The sequence below is a fragment of the Chenopodium quinoa genome, unplaced genomic scaffold (genome assembly GCF_001683475.1).
Source record: "Chenopodium quinoa cultivar QQ74 unplaced genomic scaffold, ASM168347v1, whole genome shotgun sequence".
NCBI classification, from domain to species: Eukaryota; Viridiplantae; Streptophyta; class Magnoliopsida; order Caryophyllales; family Amaranthaceae; genus Chenopodium; species Chenopodium quinoa.
Window position 1 is genome coordinate 678,883 of NW_018744420.1, and position 14,583 is coordinate 693,465.

General features: G+C 34.9%; 2 long non-coding RNA genes across 2 annotated transcripts; one reads left to right on the plus strand and one right to left on the minus strand.

Moving 5' to 3' along the window:
- Positions 1–2,157: 2,157 nt before the first annotated feature.
- LOC110696950 lies at positions 2,158–2,584 on the plus strand. Its single transcript, XR_002506436.1, has 3 exons — positions 2,158–2,261; positions 2,347–2,404; positions 2,504–2,584. It is a non-coding gene; the product is annotated as an uncharacterized LOC110696950 (long non-coding RNA).
- A 6,760-nt stretch (positions 2,585–9,344) lies between these two features.
- On the minus strand, positions 9,345–13,130 carry LOC110696936. The gene is made up of 2 exons (XR_002506431.1): positions 12,209–13,130; positions 9,345–9,594 (listed from the first exon to the last, which is right to left on the minus strand). It is a non-coding gene; the product is annotated as an uncharacterized LOC110696936 (long non-coding RNA).
- Positions 13,131–14,583: the final 1,453 nt, after the last annotated feature.

A 14,583-nucleotide genomic window follows, 5' to 3' on the forward strand; every position in this document is an offset into this window, starting at 1 on the left:
GAAAGACACAACCTTGAGTGGAATTAAAAGGCAACTCTTGATTTGAGTAAACCTTGATTCGTAAAACTCATAGTTTTATTTGTCCGGGTCTCGACTAACCTTCGAGACTTAGGACGCTTGGGTCGGGTTCGAGGGTACGATCCCGTTGGAGACCTCGTATTTTCGGGGTTCAAGTAAGAGCTCATTGTTGAGCGAAGCACGCGTCAAAGGTATAATCTTTTTTCTTGTGTTTAATTATGTTTTGCTTGATTAATTGCATTTATTATGGGGGCGGGTCTTGGCGGGTTTCTTTATGCGTAGTGAGGGTCACTACGAAACCCAACAAAGCTGTGTGTTGGTTTGGATGCTGTTGGTTTCTGTTCTGTTGCGTTTAGCTGTCTTGTTCTGTTGGTTTCATGTTGCCTTTTTTTTGCTACAGATTGAACACACTGAAGAACTGGTTGAAGGCAAGCTCGTCCCAAGTGTAGAAAAAGACCCTTTCACCTTGGCTTTGGGAAAGCCCTACCATCCAGGACGGGTATTAGGTGCGGGAGGGAGATTGCTCGGATGGGAAAAGGTGATGGGTCCAGAATATACTAAATTAGGAAGATCCCGAGCAAGTGTTAACTCACCTCATGACTTGGTTTCCACGGTGGCATCAATTAAGGAACAAGTGCGCAACGAGCTCGTAGGTGAACTTACCGAGCCTGTCGTTCCCCTCGGCTACACCAGTCGACTCATGTAGTCACCCAAAAGGACAAGGAGAAGATGAAATACATGGAGAGGATGATATACATGAGGTAGTTTCAAATCTATTAGTTTTGACATATTGAGTTACGTGGGATCTAAGGTGGCATTAATTAATTTCCTGTTGCATGGTGGTACTCCTACACATGCGGACTCGAGGGAGCTCGATAATCCAGCACCCCATCATTTTCCAGATTTACAGGTGATTTTGTTTAGTTCTAGCTTAGTGAATATGGGTACATTGAATGAAATTGTGTAGGAAACGACCCCTTGTGATATGTTTGGTTCTAATAAGTGATTTTTCAAATTGGTGTAGGAAGAGACCCATTGTGCACTTCTACACCCAGGTGAATCTGGAGCTTTGCATGTGGTTGCATATGGTAGTGCACAACCGGCCGAACAAGGTACAAACCATTTGCGGCCGCTTAGGCCACAACATTACTCGGTCGGGATCAATTCTGTGATTGTCGGGTTCGAGGACATCCTAATACAGGTGCCCGTAGAGGAGGATGAGTTTACTACACTTTGGGCAGCAAAAGGTAGCTTTGTGCAGTGGTCATGTGCTTGGGTAAGGTTGATGAACCAGGTAATTAAGATTTTGGGTTCACTCTTTACCCTATGCCCGGTTGTCTTCACAAGAGTTAGATGGATGTCTTTTTTAACCAATTGCGTGATTTGTTTTATCAGATTTTGAAAAAAAGCCAACCTTCAAATAGGAGGGTGGAGCAGCCTGAAAGCATTGATCAACCGGTGCCAAAGAAGAAGAGTGAACAACGATCGGAGAGTGAAATAGGGTCGAAGAAGAACTTTTCGAGAGGTTCAGCTATGCTAACTACTCCACTTCTTGCTGACACGGTCCTTCAAACTCTCTCTAAATATTTAACTTTTCTACACAACCGTGTTAGTATGTTGCCTAGTGACACTCCCATTCAAGTTGCACTACCTATGGCAATGTTCCACTTTGATGAGGATGCAGTTGCATGGCTTAGCAAAGAAGATGTGAAGGAATTTCTAACTGGTCCAATGCTTAACATTTCCCTCATTCAAACATTCATGAGGTAATTCAACGTCGCTTAAATTATGTTATTCAGATTAGTGGTGATTGTCGTTTATTTTTCCATTAATATTCTATTATCATGCATGCAGAGCACTACAGGAGCACTTACTTGAGATTGATTCTCCGTATCAAGTAGGGTGGTTATGCCCCGAGCAGATCTCCACTACTAGAATCTTAGACAACTACCCTGACGTGTTGTACTATGTTAAACGGGGTATCAAGGAATCAGTGCGTGCGGGAGACAAGTTCATATTCGCTTCATGTTTTGAGGAGTACGTCTGACCATTTCAAATTCATTTTTTTCCCCTAATTATATGTTGTACACGACTAATTATTGATTTGTTTGTGTATTGTGAATTTATGTAGTTCACATTGGACCCTGCTGGTGATTTATGTTTCCAGTAACACAATCTTCCTTTTTGATTCAGCTCGATTGCCTCATCCAAAAAAGCTCCTCGTGAAGTCTGTACTGCTGAAAGTAAATAAAGCTACCTAGTGTTGATAATCATTACCTAACTCATTTATTAGTCATACTAATCAAGTTTGAACTTACTTTTCTACAGTGTTATGAAGAAGATAAATTGTCGAGCTCCTCAAGGTACAACATGGAAATCACCGATGGTAATGCTACATGACATTGTGATTTTCTTAATAAACAATGCGTAAGATGTTGCTAATTTGCTACGCATGTTTGATTCATGTACTTTGTTCCTGTGCTAGTGCGCACAACAAGATAACGGAGTTGATTGTGGACTATACGTGATAAGATTCATGTTCGACATATATACTAAGTCGTTGTACAGACACACTACAGCTTGATGAGGTATGCCATTGACTTAGTTAATTTGCTCTTTTCGTGTGATTTAATAAGAAATGTAGAAAATAAGCAACCTAGTATCCATATAGGCCTTATTTTGGCTATTTTGGATGAAATTGCGTCCTAAAACACTTGAATTGCTATTCTAATGTGATTTCAAGCCTTAGCCGCCTATAACTAGGTAATAATGACATGTTAAGCGCAAGAATGAGTTGATTTGATAAGAAATGTAGAAAATAGGCAACCTAGTATCTATATAGGCCTTATTTTGGCCATTTTGGATGAAATAGCATCCTAAAACACTTGAATTGCTCTTCTAATGTGATTTCAAACCTTAGCCGCCTATAACAAGGTAATAATGACATGTTAACAGCAAGAATGAGTTCACTTGATAAGAAATGTAGAAAATAGGCAACCTAGTATTCATATAGGCCTTATTTTGGCCATTTTGGATGAAATTGCGTCCTAAAACACTTGAATTGCTCTTCTAATGTGATTTCAAGACTTAGCAACCTATAACTAGGTAATAATGACATGTTAAGAGCAAGAATGAGTTGATTTCATAAGAAATGTTGAAAATTCGCAACCTAATCCATATAGGCCTTATTTTGGCCATTTTAGATGAAATTGCATCCTAAAACACTTGAATTGCTCTTCTAATGTGATTTCAAGCTTTAGCCGCCTAAAACTAGGTAATAAGGACATGTTAACAGCAAGAATGAGTTGATTTGATAAGAAATGTAGAAAATAGGAAACCTAGTATCCATATAGGCCTTATTTTGGCCATTTTGAATGAAATTGCGTCCTAAAACACTTGAATTGCTCTTCTAATGTTATTTCAAGGCTTATTCGCCTATAACTAGGTAAAAATGACATGCTAACAGCAAGAATGAGTTGATTTGATAAGAAATGTAGAAAATCTAGTATCCATATAGGCCTTATTTTGGCAATTTTGGATGGAATTGCGTTCTAGAACACTTGAATTGCTCTTCTAATGTGATTTCAAGGCTTAGGCGCATAACTAAGTAATAATGACATGTTAAAAGCAAGAACGAGTTGATTTGACAATAAATGAATAAAATAGGCAACCTAGTATCTATATAGGCCTTATTTTGGCCATTTTGGATGAAATTCCGTCCTAAAACACTTGAATTGCTCTTCTAATGTGATTTTAAGGCTTAGCCGCCTATAACTAGGTAATAATGACATGTTAACAGCAAGAATGAGTTGATTTTACAAGAAATGAATAAAATAGGCAACCTAGTATCTATATAGGCCTTTTTTGGCCATTTTTGATAAAATTGCGTCCTAAAACACTTGAATTGCTTTTCTAATGTGATTTTAAGGCTTATCCGCCTATAACTAGGTAATAATGACATGTTAAAAGCAATAATGAGTTGATTTGATAAGAAATTTAGAAAATAGGCAACCTAGTATCCATATAGGCCTTGTTTTGGCCATTTTGGATGAAATTGTGTCCTAAAACACTTGAATTGCTCTTCTAAAGTGATTTCAAGGCTTATCCGCCTATAACTAGATAATAATGACATGTTAAGAGCAAGAATGAGTTGATTTGACTAGAAATGTAGAAAATAGGCATCCTATTAGTCATGTAGGCCTTATTTGCGATTTTGAATGAAATTGCGTCTTAAAACCGTTGATTTGCTCTTTTACTGTGATTTCAATCCTTAGCCGCCTATAACTAGGTAATAATGACATGTTAAGAGCAAGAATAAGTTGATTTGATAAGAAATGTAAAAAATAGGCAACCTAGTATCCATATAGGCTTTATTTTGGCCATTTTGGATGAAATTGCATCCTAAAACACTTGAATTGCTCTTCTAATGTGATTTCAAGCCTTAGCCGCCTATAACTAGGTAATAAGGACATGTTAACAGCAAGAATGAGTTGATTTGACAAGAAATGTAGAAAATAGGCAACCTAGTATCCATATAGCCCTTATTTTGGCCATTTTAAATGAAATTGTGTCCTAAAACACTTGAATTGCTCTTCTAATGTTATTTCAAGGCTTAGCCGCCTATAATTAGGTAACAATGACATGTTAACAGTAAGAATGAGTTGATTTGATAAGAAATGTAGAAAATAGGCAACCTAGTATCTATATAGGCCTTATATTGGTCAGTTTGGATGAAATTGCGTCCTAAAACACTTGAATTGCTCTTTTAATGAGATTTTAAGGTTTAGCCGCCTATAACTAGGTAATGATGACAACTTAACAGCAAGAATGAGTTGATTTGACAGGAAATGAATAAAATTGGCAACCTAGTATCTATATAGGCCTTCCTTTGGCCATTTTGGATGAAATTCCGTCCTAAAACACTTGAATTGCTCTTCTAATGTGATTTTAAGGCTTAGCTGCCTATAACTTAGTAATAATGACATGTTAACAGCAAGAATGAGTTGATTTGATAAGAAAGGTAGAAAATAGGCAACCTAGTATCCATATAGGCCTTATTTTGGATATTTTGGATGAAATTGCGTCCTAAAACACTTGAATTGCTCTTATAATGTGATTTCAAGCCATAGCCGCATATAACTATGTAATAATGACATGTTAACAGCAAGAATGAGTTGATTTGATAAGAAATGTAGAATATAGGCAACCTAGTATCCATATAAGCCTTATTTTGGCCATTTTGGATGAAATTGCGTCCTAAAACACTTGAATTGCTCTTCTAATATGATTTCAAGGCTTAGCCACCTATAACTAGCTAGTAATGACATGTTAAGAGCAATAATGAGTTGATTTGACAAGAAATGTAGAAAATAGGCATCCTAGTAGTCATGTAGGCCTTATTTGGGATTTTGAATGAAATTGCGTCTTAAAACCCTTGAATTGCTCTTTCACTGTCATTTCAAGCCTTAGCCGACTATAAAAAGGTAATAATGACATGTTAACGACAAGAATGAGTTGATTTGATAAGAATGTAGAAAATAGGCAACCTAGTATCCATATAGGCCTTATTTTTGCCATTTTAGATGAAATTGCGTCCTAAAACACTTGAATTGCTCTTCTAATGTGATTTCAAGGCTTATCCACCTATAACTAGGTAATAATGACACGTTAAGAGCAAGAATGAGTTGATTTGACACGATATGTAGAAAATAGGCATCCTAGTAGTCATGTAGGCCTTATTTGGTATTTTGAATTAAATTGCGTCTTAAAACCCTTGAATTGCTCTTTTACTTTGATATTCAAGCCTTAGTCACCTATAATTAGGTAATAATGACATGCTAACTGCAAGAATGAGTTTATTTGACAGGAAATGTAGAAAATAGGCAATCTAGTATCCATATAGGCCTTATTTGGTTCATTTTGAATGAAATTGCGTTCTAAAACCCTTGAATTGCTCTCTTAATGTGACTTAAAGCCTTAGCCTTCTCTAATTAGGTAATAATGACATGTTAAGAGAAAGAATGAGTTGATTTGATAAGAAATGTAGAAAATAGGCATCCAAGTAGTCATATAGGCCTTATTTGGGCCATTTTGGATGAAAATGTGTTTTAAAGCCCTTGATTTGCTCTTTTAATGTGATTTCAAGCCTTAGCCACCTCTAACTACGTAATAATGACATGTTAAGATCAAGAATGATCTGGTTTAATAAGAAATGTAGAAAATAGGCATCCTAGTATCCATATAGGCCTTATTTGGGCCATTTTGGATGAAATTGCATCCTAAAACACTGTGATTGCTCTTTCAATGTGATTTCAACCCTTAGCCACCTATAAGTAGGTAATCATGACATGTTAAGAGCAAGAATGAGTTGATTTGATAAGAAATGTAGAAAATAGGCATCATAATAGTCATATAGGCCTTATTTGGGCCATTTTGGATGAAAATGCGTACTAAAACACTTGAACTGCTCTTTTAATGTGATTTCGAGCCTTAGCCGCCTATAACTATTTAATAATTACATGTTAAAAGAAAGAATGAGTTGATTTGATAAGAAATGTACAAAAATAGGCAAAGTCGTTGTCATATAGGGCTTATTTGTGCCATTTTGGATCAAATTGCGTCCTACAACCCTTCAATTGCTCTTTTAATGTGATTTCAACCCTTAGCCGCCTATAACTAATTAATATTGACATGCTATGAGAAAGAATGAGTTGATTTGACAAGAAATATAGAAAATAGGTGAAGTAGTAGTCATATAGGCCTACGTATTAAATTTTTGCCTAACTTAAATTGTAAATGTATTTTTACGTACATAACTTAAGTAATTAATTCCAAAATAATTTTTGTTTATCCAAGTTTTGCAAGGTACAAGAAGGAGGTTTATTGACGATCAAGGAACTGAATGAAGTTCGAGACATGTTGGCGCCTTTCATCACATATAATTTACTTTGAACTTGTTAACTACATTAATAATTAGTATTGTTTGTAAATATGACACTTTTTTTTATAAGGAATTGTAAAAGCTATATGACACTTCATTGTATTGCATTTGGGATTATTAATTAATATCTATGTATTGTTATTATTATTTCAATTTAGAAATTATTATATTATTATTTATTAGTATTATTAATAATATAATAATAATAATAATTATTACAATTACTATTATTATTATTATTATTATTATTATTATTATTATTATTATTATTGTTGTTGTTGTTGTTGTTGTTGTTGTTATTATAATATATATTGATGGTAGAATTAATGCAGGATGTGCAGGTTTTTATTATTATTAATATAATTATTTATAGCCAAAAAATTTTTTTAAGAAAAAAGGGGTTTTCGCACCTGTTTTTTCTTAGAACCGGTGCTAAAAGTATTTAATATTCAAGGCGCGCAAGACTTTTGGCACCGGTTCTAAGTAAAAACCGGTGCGAAAAGTTCACTTTTTGCCACTGGTTTTCCCCAAGAACCGGCGCGAAATCTATGGGGTTTTAGCACCCCCCAAATCCGGCCTGGTTCAAAACCGGTGCGAAATGGGGGGTTTGAACCGGTGGGGAATTCGTTTTTTCGCCTAGTGCTAATAAACGCTCCGTGCAATAATGGGTGCATCCGAGTGTGTTGAATTCACCAAACCATGGAGTAAAGTTTAACTCACGGGGTCCTGTTCATCGTGCCAACCTTTCTAAGGTAAGGCTTCCCCGCGATGCATTTGGAATCTTAACCATGGACCCTCGTGGACACCATAATCCTTGACCTTAGAGAACTAGAGCCATGGTTAAGTGACAAACTCAATGCATCATGCGTGACAATGTGCTTATGTGTGCATATTTTTATTGGCTTTCTTATTTCTTTTTTTCTCTTATTTAACCCTCTTCTTTTTTTTTTAAGTCGAGTCCTAGTTCCTTTTATGTATTTATTTTGAGTCAACCCATATTTTTTATTCCTGTATACTATACAAGCGTCACTTTGTTTTGGTCATAGCCGGAGATCTAGAAAGAGTTACGTGTTGTGCCACCTATGGATCTGTAGCCCCAGATTTTATCTTTCATTTGAAATTGGTTTTGTCCAATTCAGAGTCACAGATAAAAAGGTATGATCGAAATACTGCAGCTTGTTCAGTTTAGGAATTCTATCTTTAGTGCTGGAAGATAACTTTTTTTATTTTTTTGTTTCAATCTCGTCTATATTTGAGTCATAACCCATCTTCCACTAGATTTAGGATTCTAGTTCTTGTCATACTCTCTTAAGATAGGATTTTATATTTTATCTTATTTTTATCTTATGAGTCTTAACTCTCTTAGAAACCTATTCCGTGTCAAACTAACTCTTAAAAGATAAAATTTAAGAATTTTACTCCTATTCTAATTGTCTATCTTAAGAGTTCTCCTTCATTCCATATTCATATCTTTCTATTATCTTTTTTCCACCCTTTAGAGTCCCACTCTAGTCTTTTTTTAGATTTTTATCTTTTTATCTTTATTTATTTATTTATTTATTTATTTTTAAATTCTATCTTCTCATTTATTTTATTTCTCATTTCCTATCCATTTTATTTTTATCCATTTTATTTTTATCCTTCATGTCTTGGTCAAACCATGAGTCTACCTATTGTAGAATTTTACTCCATCTTCCTAGTCTTTTATGATTATTGTGCTAACCTTAACATGTATTCTTTGTCTTTGGTTGTGGTTGATTTTCTCTTAATTATGACTAACGTTTTCCAATGGATTGCTTTCACCTAGTAAATAGCAAAAACATTAAAATTGGCCAAAATTAATCAAGTTAGTTTGTCTATCTTTTATTCTTCAGGCTCTTTGGTCCTTGAGTCCTTCGTTTTTTCACACCGTTATCATGTCTAGTCGCATGTTCATGACACGAGTCTCAAACATATCACTTTGTACATACTTTTTCCACACCATGACCATGTCTTAGGTCCATACATGAGTCGTCCTTTCCGTCATTTGAGTTGAGGGTCCATTCTATTCCCGAATGTTCTCATATCTTTTCACAAATATACTCTTTCCCACTACTACATTTTAAATCCAATGCAACGCACAAAATCGTTGTCATAGGACCCTTTAACCGTTGCATTAGCTCTAATGCGACGACTTAGTACCATCATATCCGCCGGCGTAGCATTAGACCTAATGCGACGATTAAGTGGTCTAATGCAACGACTCTATGTACCCGTCACATTAGCTACTTAGCTAATACAACGGTTCAGTGGTCTAATGCAACGGTAGCATTAAGCCTAATGCGACAGTCAAATGGTCTAATGCAATGGCACTATATTATTATTGTTGTTGTTGTTGTTGTTGTTGTTGTTATTAAATCACAATTTCATTAATATAAATTGGAGGTTTGTACATTATTTCCCTTAATGAAAGTTACAAAATCAAATATCACTTAATAAAATAACTAAGGAAAAAAAACTTATCAAAGCTAAATCATGTTTCTCAAATACAATATTTTCAACATTTGTTTGGCTGCTACAACATATATGGCAAAAACCAAAATCTATCTTGAAGCTAGAGAGAGATGTTTTGTAGCCGAAGAGAGAGTTGTCATCGTCTGCATGCAGCAAGTCAGCAACATTTAAGCAAGGGCAGTAACAACATTATAAAGCAGAGGCAAAAGGCAGTAGCAACATTATAGAGCAGATGCAGTAGCAGATTATATAGCAGAAACAACAACATCAATATACAAGGTAAAAGGAATAGCAGCAAGCAGCACCTAAACAACATAACAATTTCACAACAGCGGTTTAAACCAATAACATGGCACTACAACTAAAAATACCCTTACTTCGTATAAGGAAAATCCGAGGATAATACTAATACACCTTAAAAATTACCTAAAACTATTAAGCTAAGTAGAGATATTCAAGAAAAGAAAAAAATCAATTAGATTCTAGTATAATTACAAGATAGAGATTTAGTAGAGGAAAATTTAGTTTCATATCGAGTGTAAAAACTAAGCAAGAACTCATCACCAAGCAATACAGGTTCTTGTAATGCTTTTATATAAATCAAATCAAAATGGTTAATGGAATAAGCAATAAAGGGACCAGTTAGTTGCTGATAGGGCTTTAAAGTCAGATTGGACCTAAGTAACTAGTTCGATCAAACATAACTGTTTTTGTTCTTAAAGTAATTTAGATAATAGATGCTACAATATAAAAGAAAAATGCAAAAGAAAGCTTCAACCACCAAAAATTAAAAAATCAAACAAAAAAGAATGGAAAGGAGTGATAGCTTACCAACATATCAAACAATGAACACATCAACAAGCATATTATATCATACAACACATATAATGGTACATGTTTACATGAGACATGTCCCCTAACACTAAGTATATTGGTAAGCTAGCACACAAACGATCACATTTAAAATAGTTAGGCCAATTGCAAAACACAAATAGAGATGATTCTAAACATTTAGAGCTTAATTGAATTGGTGCCATATGGATCTGGACTTCTAATCATGTGTGACAGCAAGGTTAAGTTACTGCCAACCTAATTTCCTTAGCTTCATCTTATTAATTCAAACTTTCAAGGATAATAATCTTACACTTATAACAAACAAGTAGCTAAACTACTTGCTCAAAGTATACTATTAAGTACCATATATGGAGTATATACTACTTCATTTTGCAATTTCACAATCATTAATCTGAAAATCAAATGGCAAATTAATGACCAGGCCAGGCCACTTACCTTTTGTTTTCTTTAATTCAAACCAACAGTGAAAATATAATGGCAGATTAATGACTACTCCATATCTCATTATTCTTAACAATCTATTTACCTTTGAATGTAGAGAAAAATCTAAATGATATGGAGCCAAAGGATTTAATTGCTCACATAAGTATATACACTTAAACAACTTGTGAGCTAATTCTTTATATATATATAAAGAAACTAGCTTGAGTACTAACAAAACTACCTACAATGAAAAGAAAATTTAAACTACTATGTAATTAAACTACTAAGACACAAACAAGCTAAGGTTTGAATCATCAAATAAAACCAATAGTCATTTCACTAAGTAAAGTTTTGGTCAAATGTCAGTTAAATAGAACATAACATAAAATATTAACCATATTAGTAAGTATGCCTGCTAATAGTATTTGTTTAAACATGGAATTACTCAAATGCAAACACACTCAGATATAAGAAACATGATCACACTAATGCCACTAAACCCCCTGCCCTGTGGGTTGCCATGGGCAGAGGCAAGGACAAATTAACAACAACAACATTTAGCATGGTAATGACAGCAATTAGCAGCGACTAGACATCATAATTCATTAGTAAATGCAGCGTATGTACAACAATAACAAGGTCTCAACTCAACAACAATATATTTTAAGAACTACCACCCTAGTATATAGCAGCAGCAACATCTGAGCAAGCAATAACATAACAATAGGCAGCATTAACTATCAACAACAACTACACATCATAATTACTATCATTGCATGATTACACATCATAAACAAGCCGCCTTTGCCAAATGATGAATTGAAATGAACCCACATTACATTAATTTCTTAGATTCGACAACACTACAATTTTAGCAACTAGATATAAACAACCAAAATGTTCAAATCATTAGACCAATATATAAATTACAAGAAAAACATAAAATCATAAAAATAAAGTGAAAAAACATAAAAATCATACCAGATCCATGACAAACTCCATAAGATTCAAAAGCAAGAGTAGCATCATAAATTGAACCCTTATACTCGGTTCCCTAACAATAATAAACTTAACTTTTATTCAATTAGCACATCTTCTTCATTCCTAATGCATAAATTAAAATCCATCACCAACATGCCAACCTTTTCTCTTATAACACTGCACATACTCTTTCCACCCATCCTTAAACTCACACCCGTCGAGCCATACCGAGAGAACACCGATGAAAGCCATAAGGCAAAATCATTGTTGCCGGCGAGGAAAACACGCTTTTAATTTGGGTAGAACATGTTTTACATATGAAGTTTGCAAAATAAAGAGAAAACAGAAAATTAAAGAACATATTGTCATTGTTATAGGCAAATTCAATAAAGGTGTGAGAAATTTAAAAACCCTAATTACATAAATTGAGGGACGAATGGAAATTTAGGACCCTAATTACATAATTCAGAAGAATACAAATTAAAGGAATTAACTTACATTCTCGCTTGATGAGAATTGTCGTTTACCAAGGCATGAGTGCAACCGTTCGTCGTTGCCTAAGCACCGCCGTTCATCGTAGCCTAAGCGAACCCTTGCCATGTCCTGCCTTCCAATTGAAATTAAGTTCATTTGTGAAAATTGGAGAAGCAATTGGGTGGGAATAATTTATGAAGCAATTTATGAAGCCTGCATTTGATTAATTTACCCACACTTCCTAAACTATTTCTCTTTATTGGAGCAGCATGAGGTTAGAAAAGAAAGGATTTTGTTTGGTTTATTTTTCTTCCCGTGTACTCTTCAACTTTTCTTTTTCTATATTTAATTTTTTTTTTATTAAATTAAACTAGGATGTGAAAGGTTTTAAATTTTGGAAAACAATAAGCAGGAATCAAAAAAATTTAGGCGCTTTTTATATTCAAAATCATTGTCGTTGCTTAGCCCATCCAGCCGTTGTATTAGCACATCAGATGCAAAGGTTGATTACAACCGTCGCATTAGCCCTACTTTTTGGAGTATAGAAATACAAGCCGTTGCATTAGGCTTATCTAATACAACGGTGAAAAAAAAAAAAAAAAAAAAAAAAAGGTCGTCACATAAGCTTATTTTTTATCGTTGCATTTGATAAAAAATGTAGTAGTTTTCCTTTACATCACTTTCCATACACTACATACCTCATACTTTCCTTCTTAAACACTTTCCACATTCACATATTTTCCCTATACACATATACCTTTCTGCATACTTTCCTCCTACATGCTTTCCCCATACATATCATTCACCTCATACACTATGCTCTTTCCTTATCAATGCATGTTTAATCGAGTTCTAGTCATGTGATTAACAAGACACTTCAATTTTTTAGGATTTTCATGAATTTTCTTTATTTCTTGTTTTCCCGTTCCCCAATAAGTCTAGCATAGACATCCCCAAGACATTTCTCCTTATGTGTTTACCTACCCTTTCCATTTCAATAAAATGAGCAATTATTTCCTTTCACATGATCATTGCATTAAAAAATATCCACGCTAAGCTAATCACAAGGTATACTAATGATTTAAGGCACCCCTTGTAGCCATGTCATATCACCTTTTCCCTTTCAAATACACAAATCCTTTCTTGATAAACCACTTTGAGCCTCATCTAATGATAAACCTTCATTTTTCCAACCTACATCTACATCTACCTAACCTTGGGATGGGATGGTGTGCAACTTATGCAATTTAAAAAGCCAAGTACAAAAGATTGAGTGATTTTACCAAAGTTCAAAAATTCCAAAAGTTCTATAAGCAATAAAGTATGCAAAAGGGCAAGTGTTCCAATGTCTTTGATATGAACACATCTCATATTGCGTATCTTATCGAGTGCTTGGTACCGTGCCTGAGAAACATGAATGCCAAGTGAGTGATAGATCGCATGATTGGGATTGCCCGCACTTATCCAAAGAAGATTCAAAAAGAGATCTCAAATGCAAAACAAAGAAAATAAGTTCAAAAGTGAGAAACCTCAAGCATTCAAATGCAAGGTTGCACACCTTGGGGACTTATTTTGGGTCTTGAGCCTTTATCCTTTCTTCTTCAACCTTTAACCTAACCCCGATACAACCCTTGAAAGACCTCTTTGAGGTGTACACACTTGTGCGAGGTTCGGCTAGAGCTACGTTCGGCCTAATTCCTAACGGATACGTAGACAACCTCGCATTGGGGTGCGACCGTAATAAAAATGCACTCATTCATATTCACATCCATGCATGATCATATTAAGGGATCTACAATGATCATCCCTATCCGTTTAGAGCTAGACTTGGGAGCTTGATCCCTACTTCATTAGCCTACCAAGTCTGAGAGTTACCATCATTTGACTCTTCTCAATATATTTTTCCACACCCTTAGCCTTTACAGCCTAACCTTAGTGTCACTCTCACACACGTCACTAACACATAGCCAAATAATCCTTCCCTTAAAAACTCTTTGTCATAAAATCCTGATACAACTTTAAAGCATGCCTTGTCATTTTCAAATCATTCATTATCATAATCATCATTGCATCACAAAGTTTGAGGTACTTAGCCTCTGCGCCTAAGTTACCAAAACACTTTCATTATTAGATCAATCAGTTGAGATAGTCTAGGATGCTACAATCCTTACACCATGAGATACAACATTAATGCATGCACTCCATTAACCTCATTCAACATTCAGCATCACTCAATTCATTCTTTTCATCTTTCTTTTTGGGGAAGTTCAAAATTCTCGTTTTACACCGACACTTTACCTATTTTCATCCTCACGTCTTTCTTTTCGGGAGAAAGTCGGTACCCTCCACAAAAATGACGGAAATGTTTTGCTTTTCTGCATTTTCGAGTTGCACGAGCA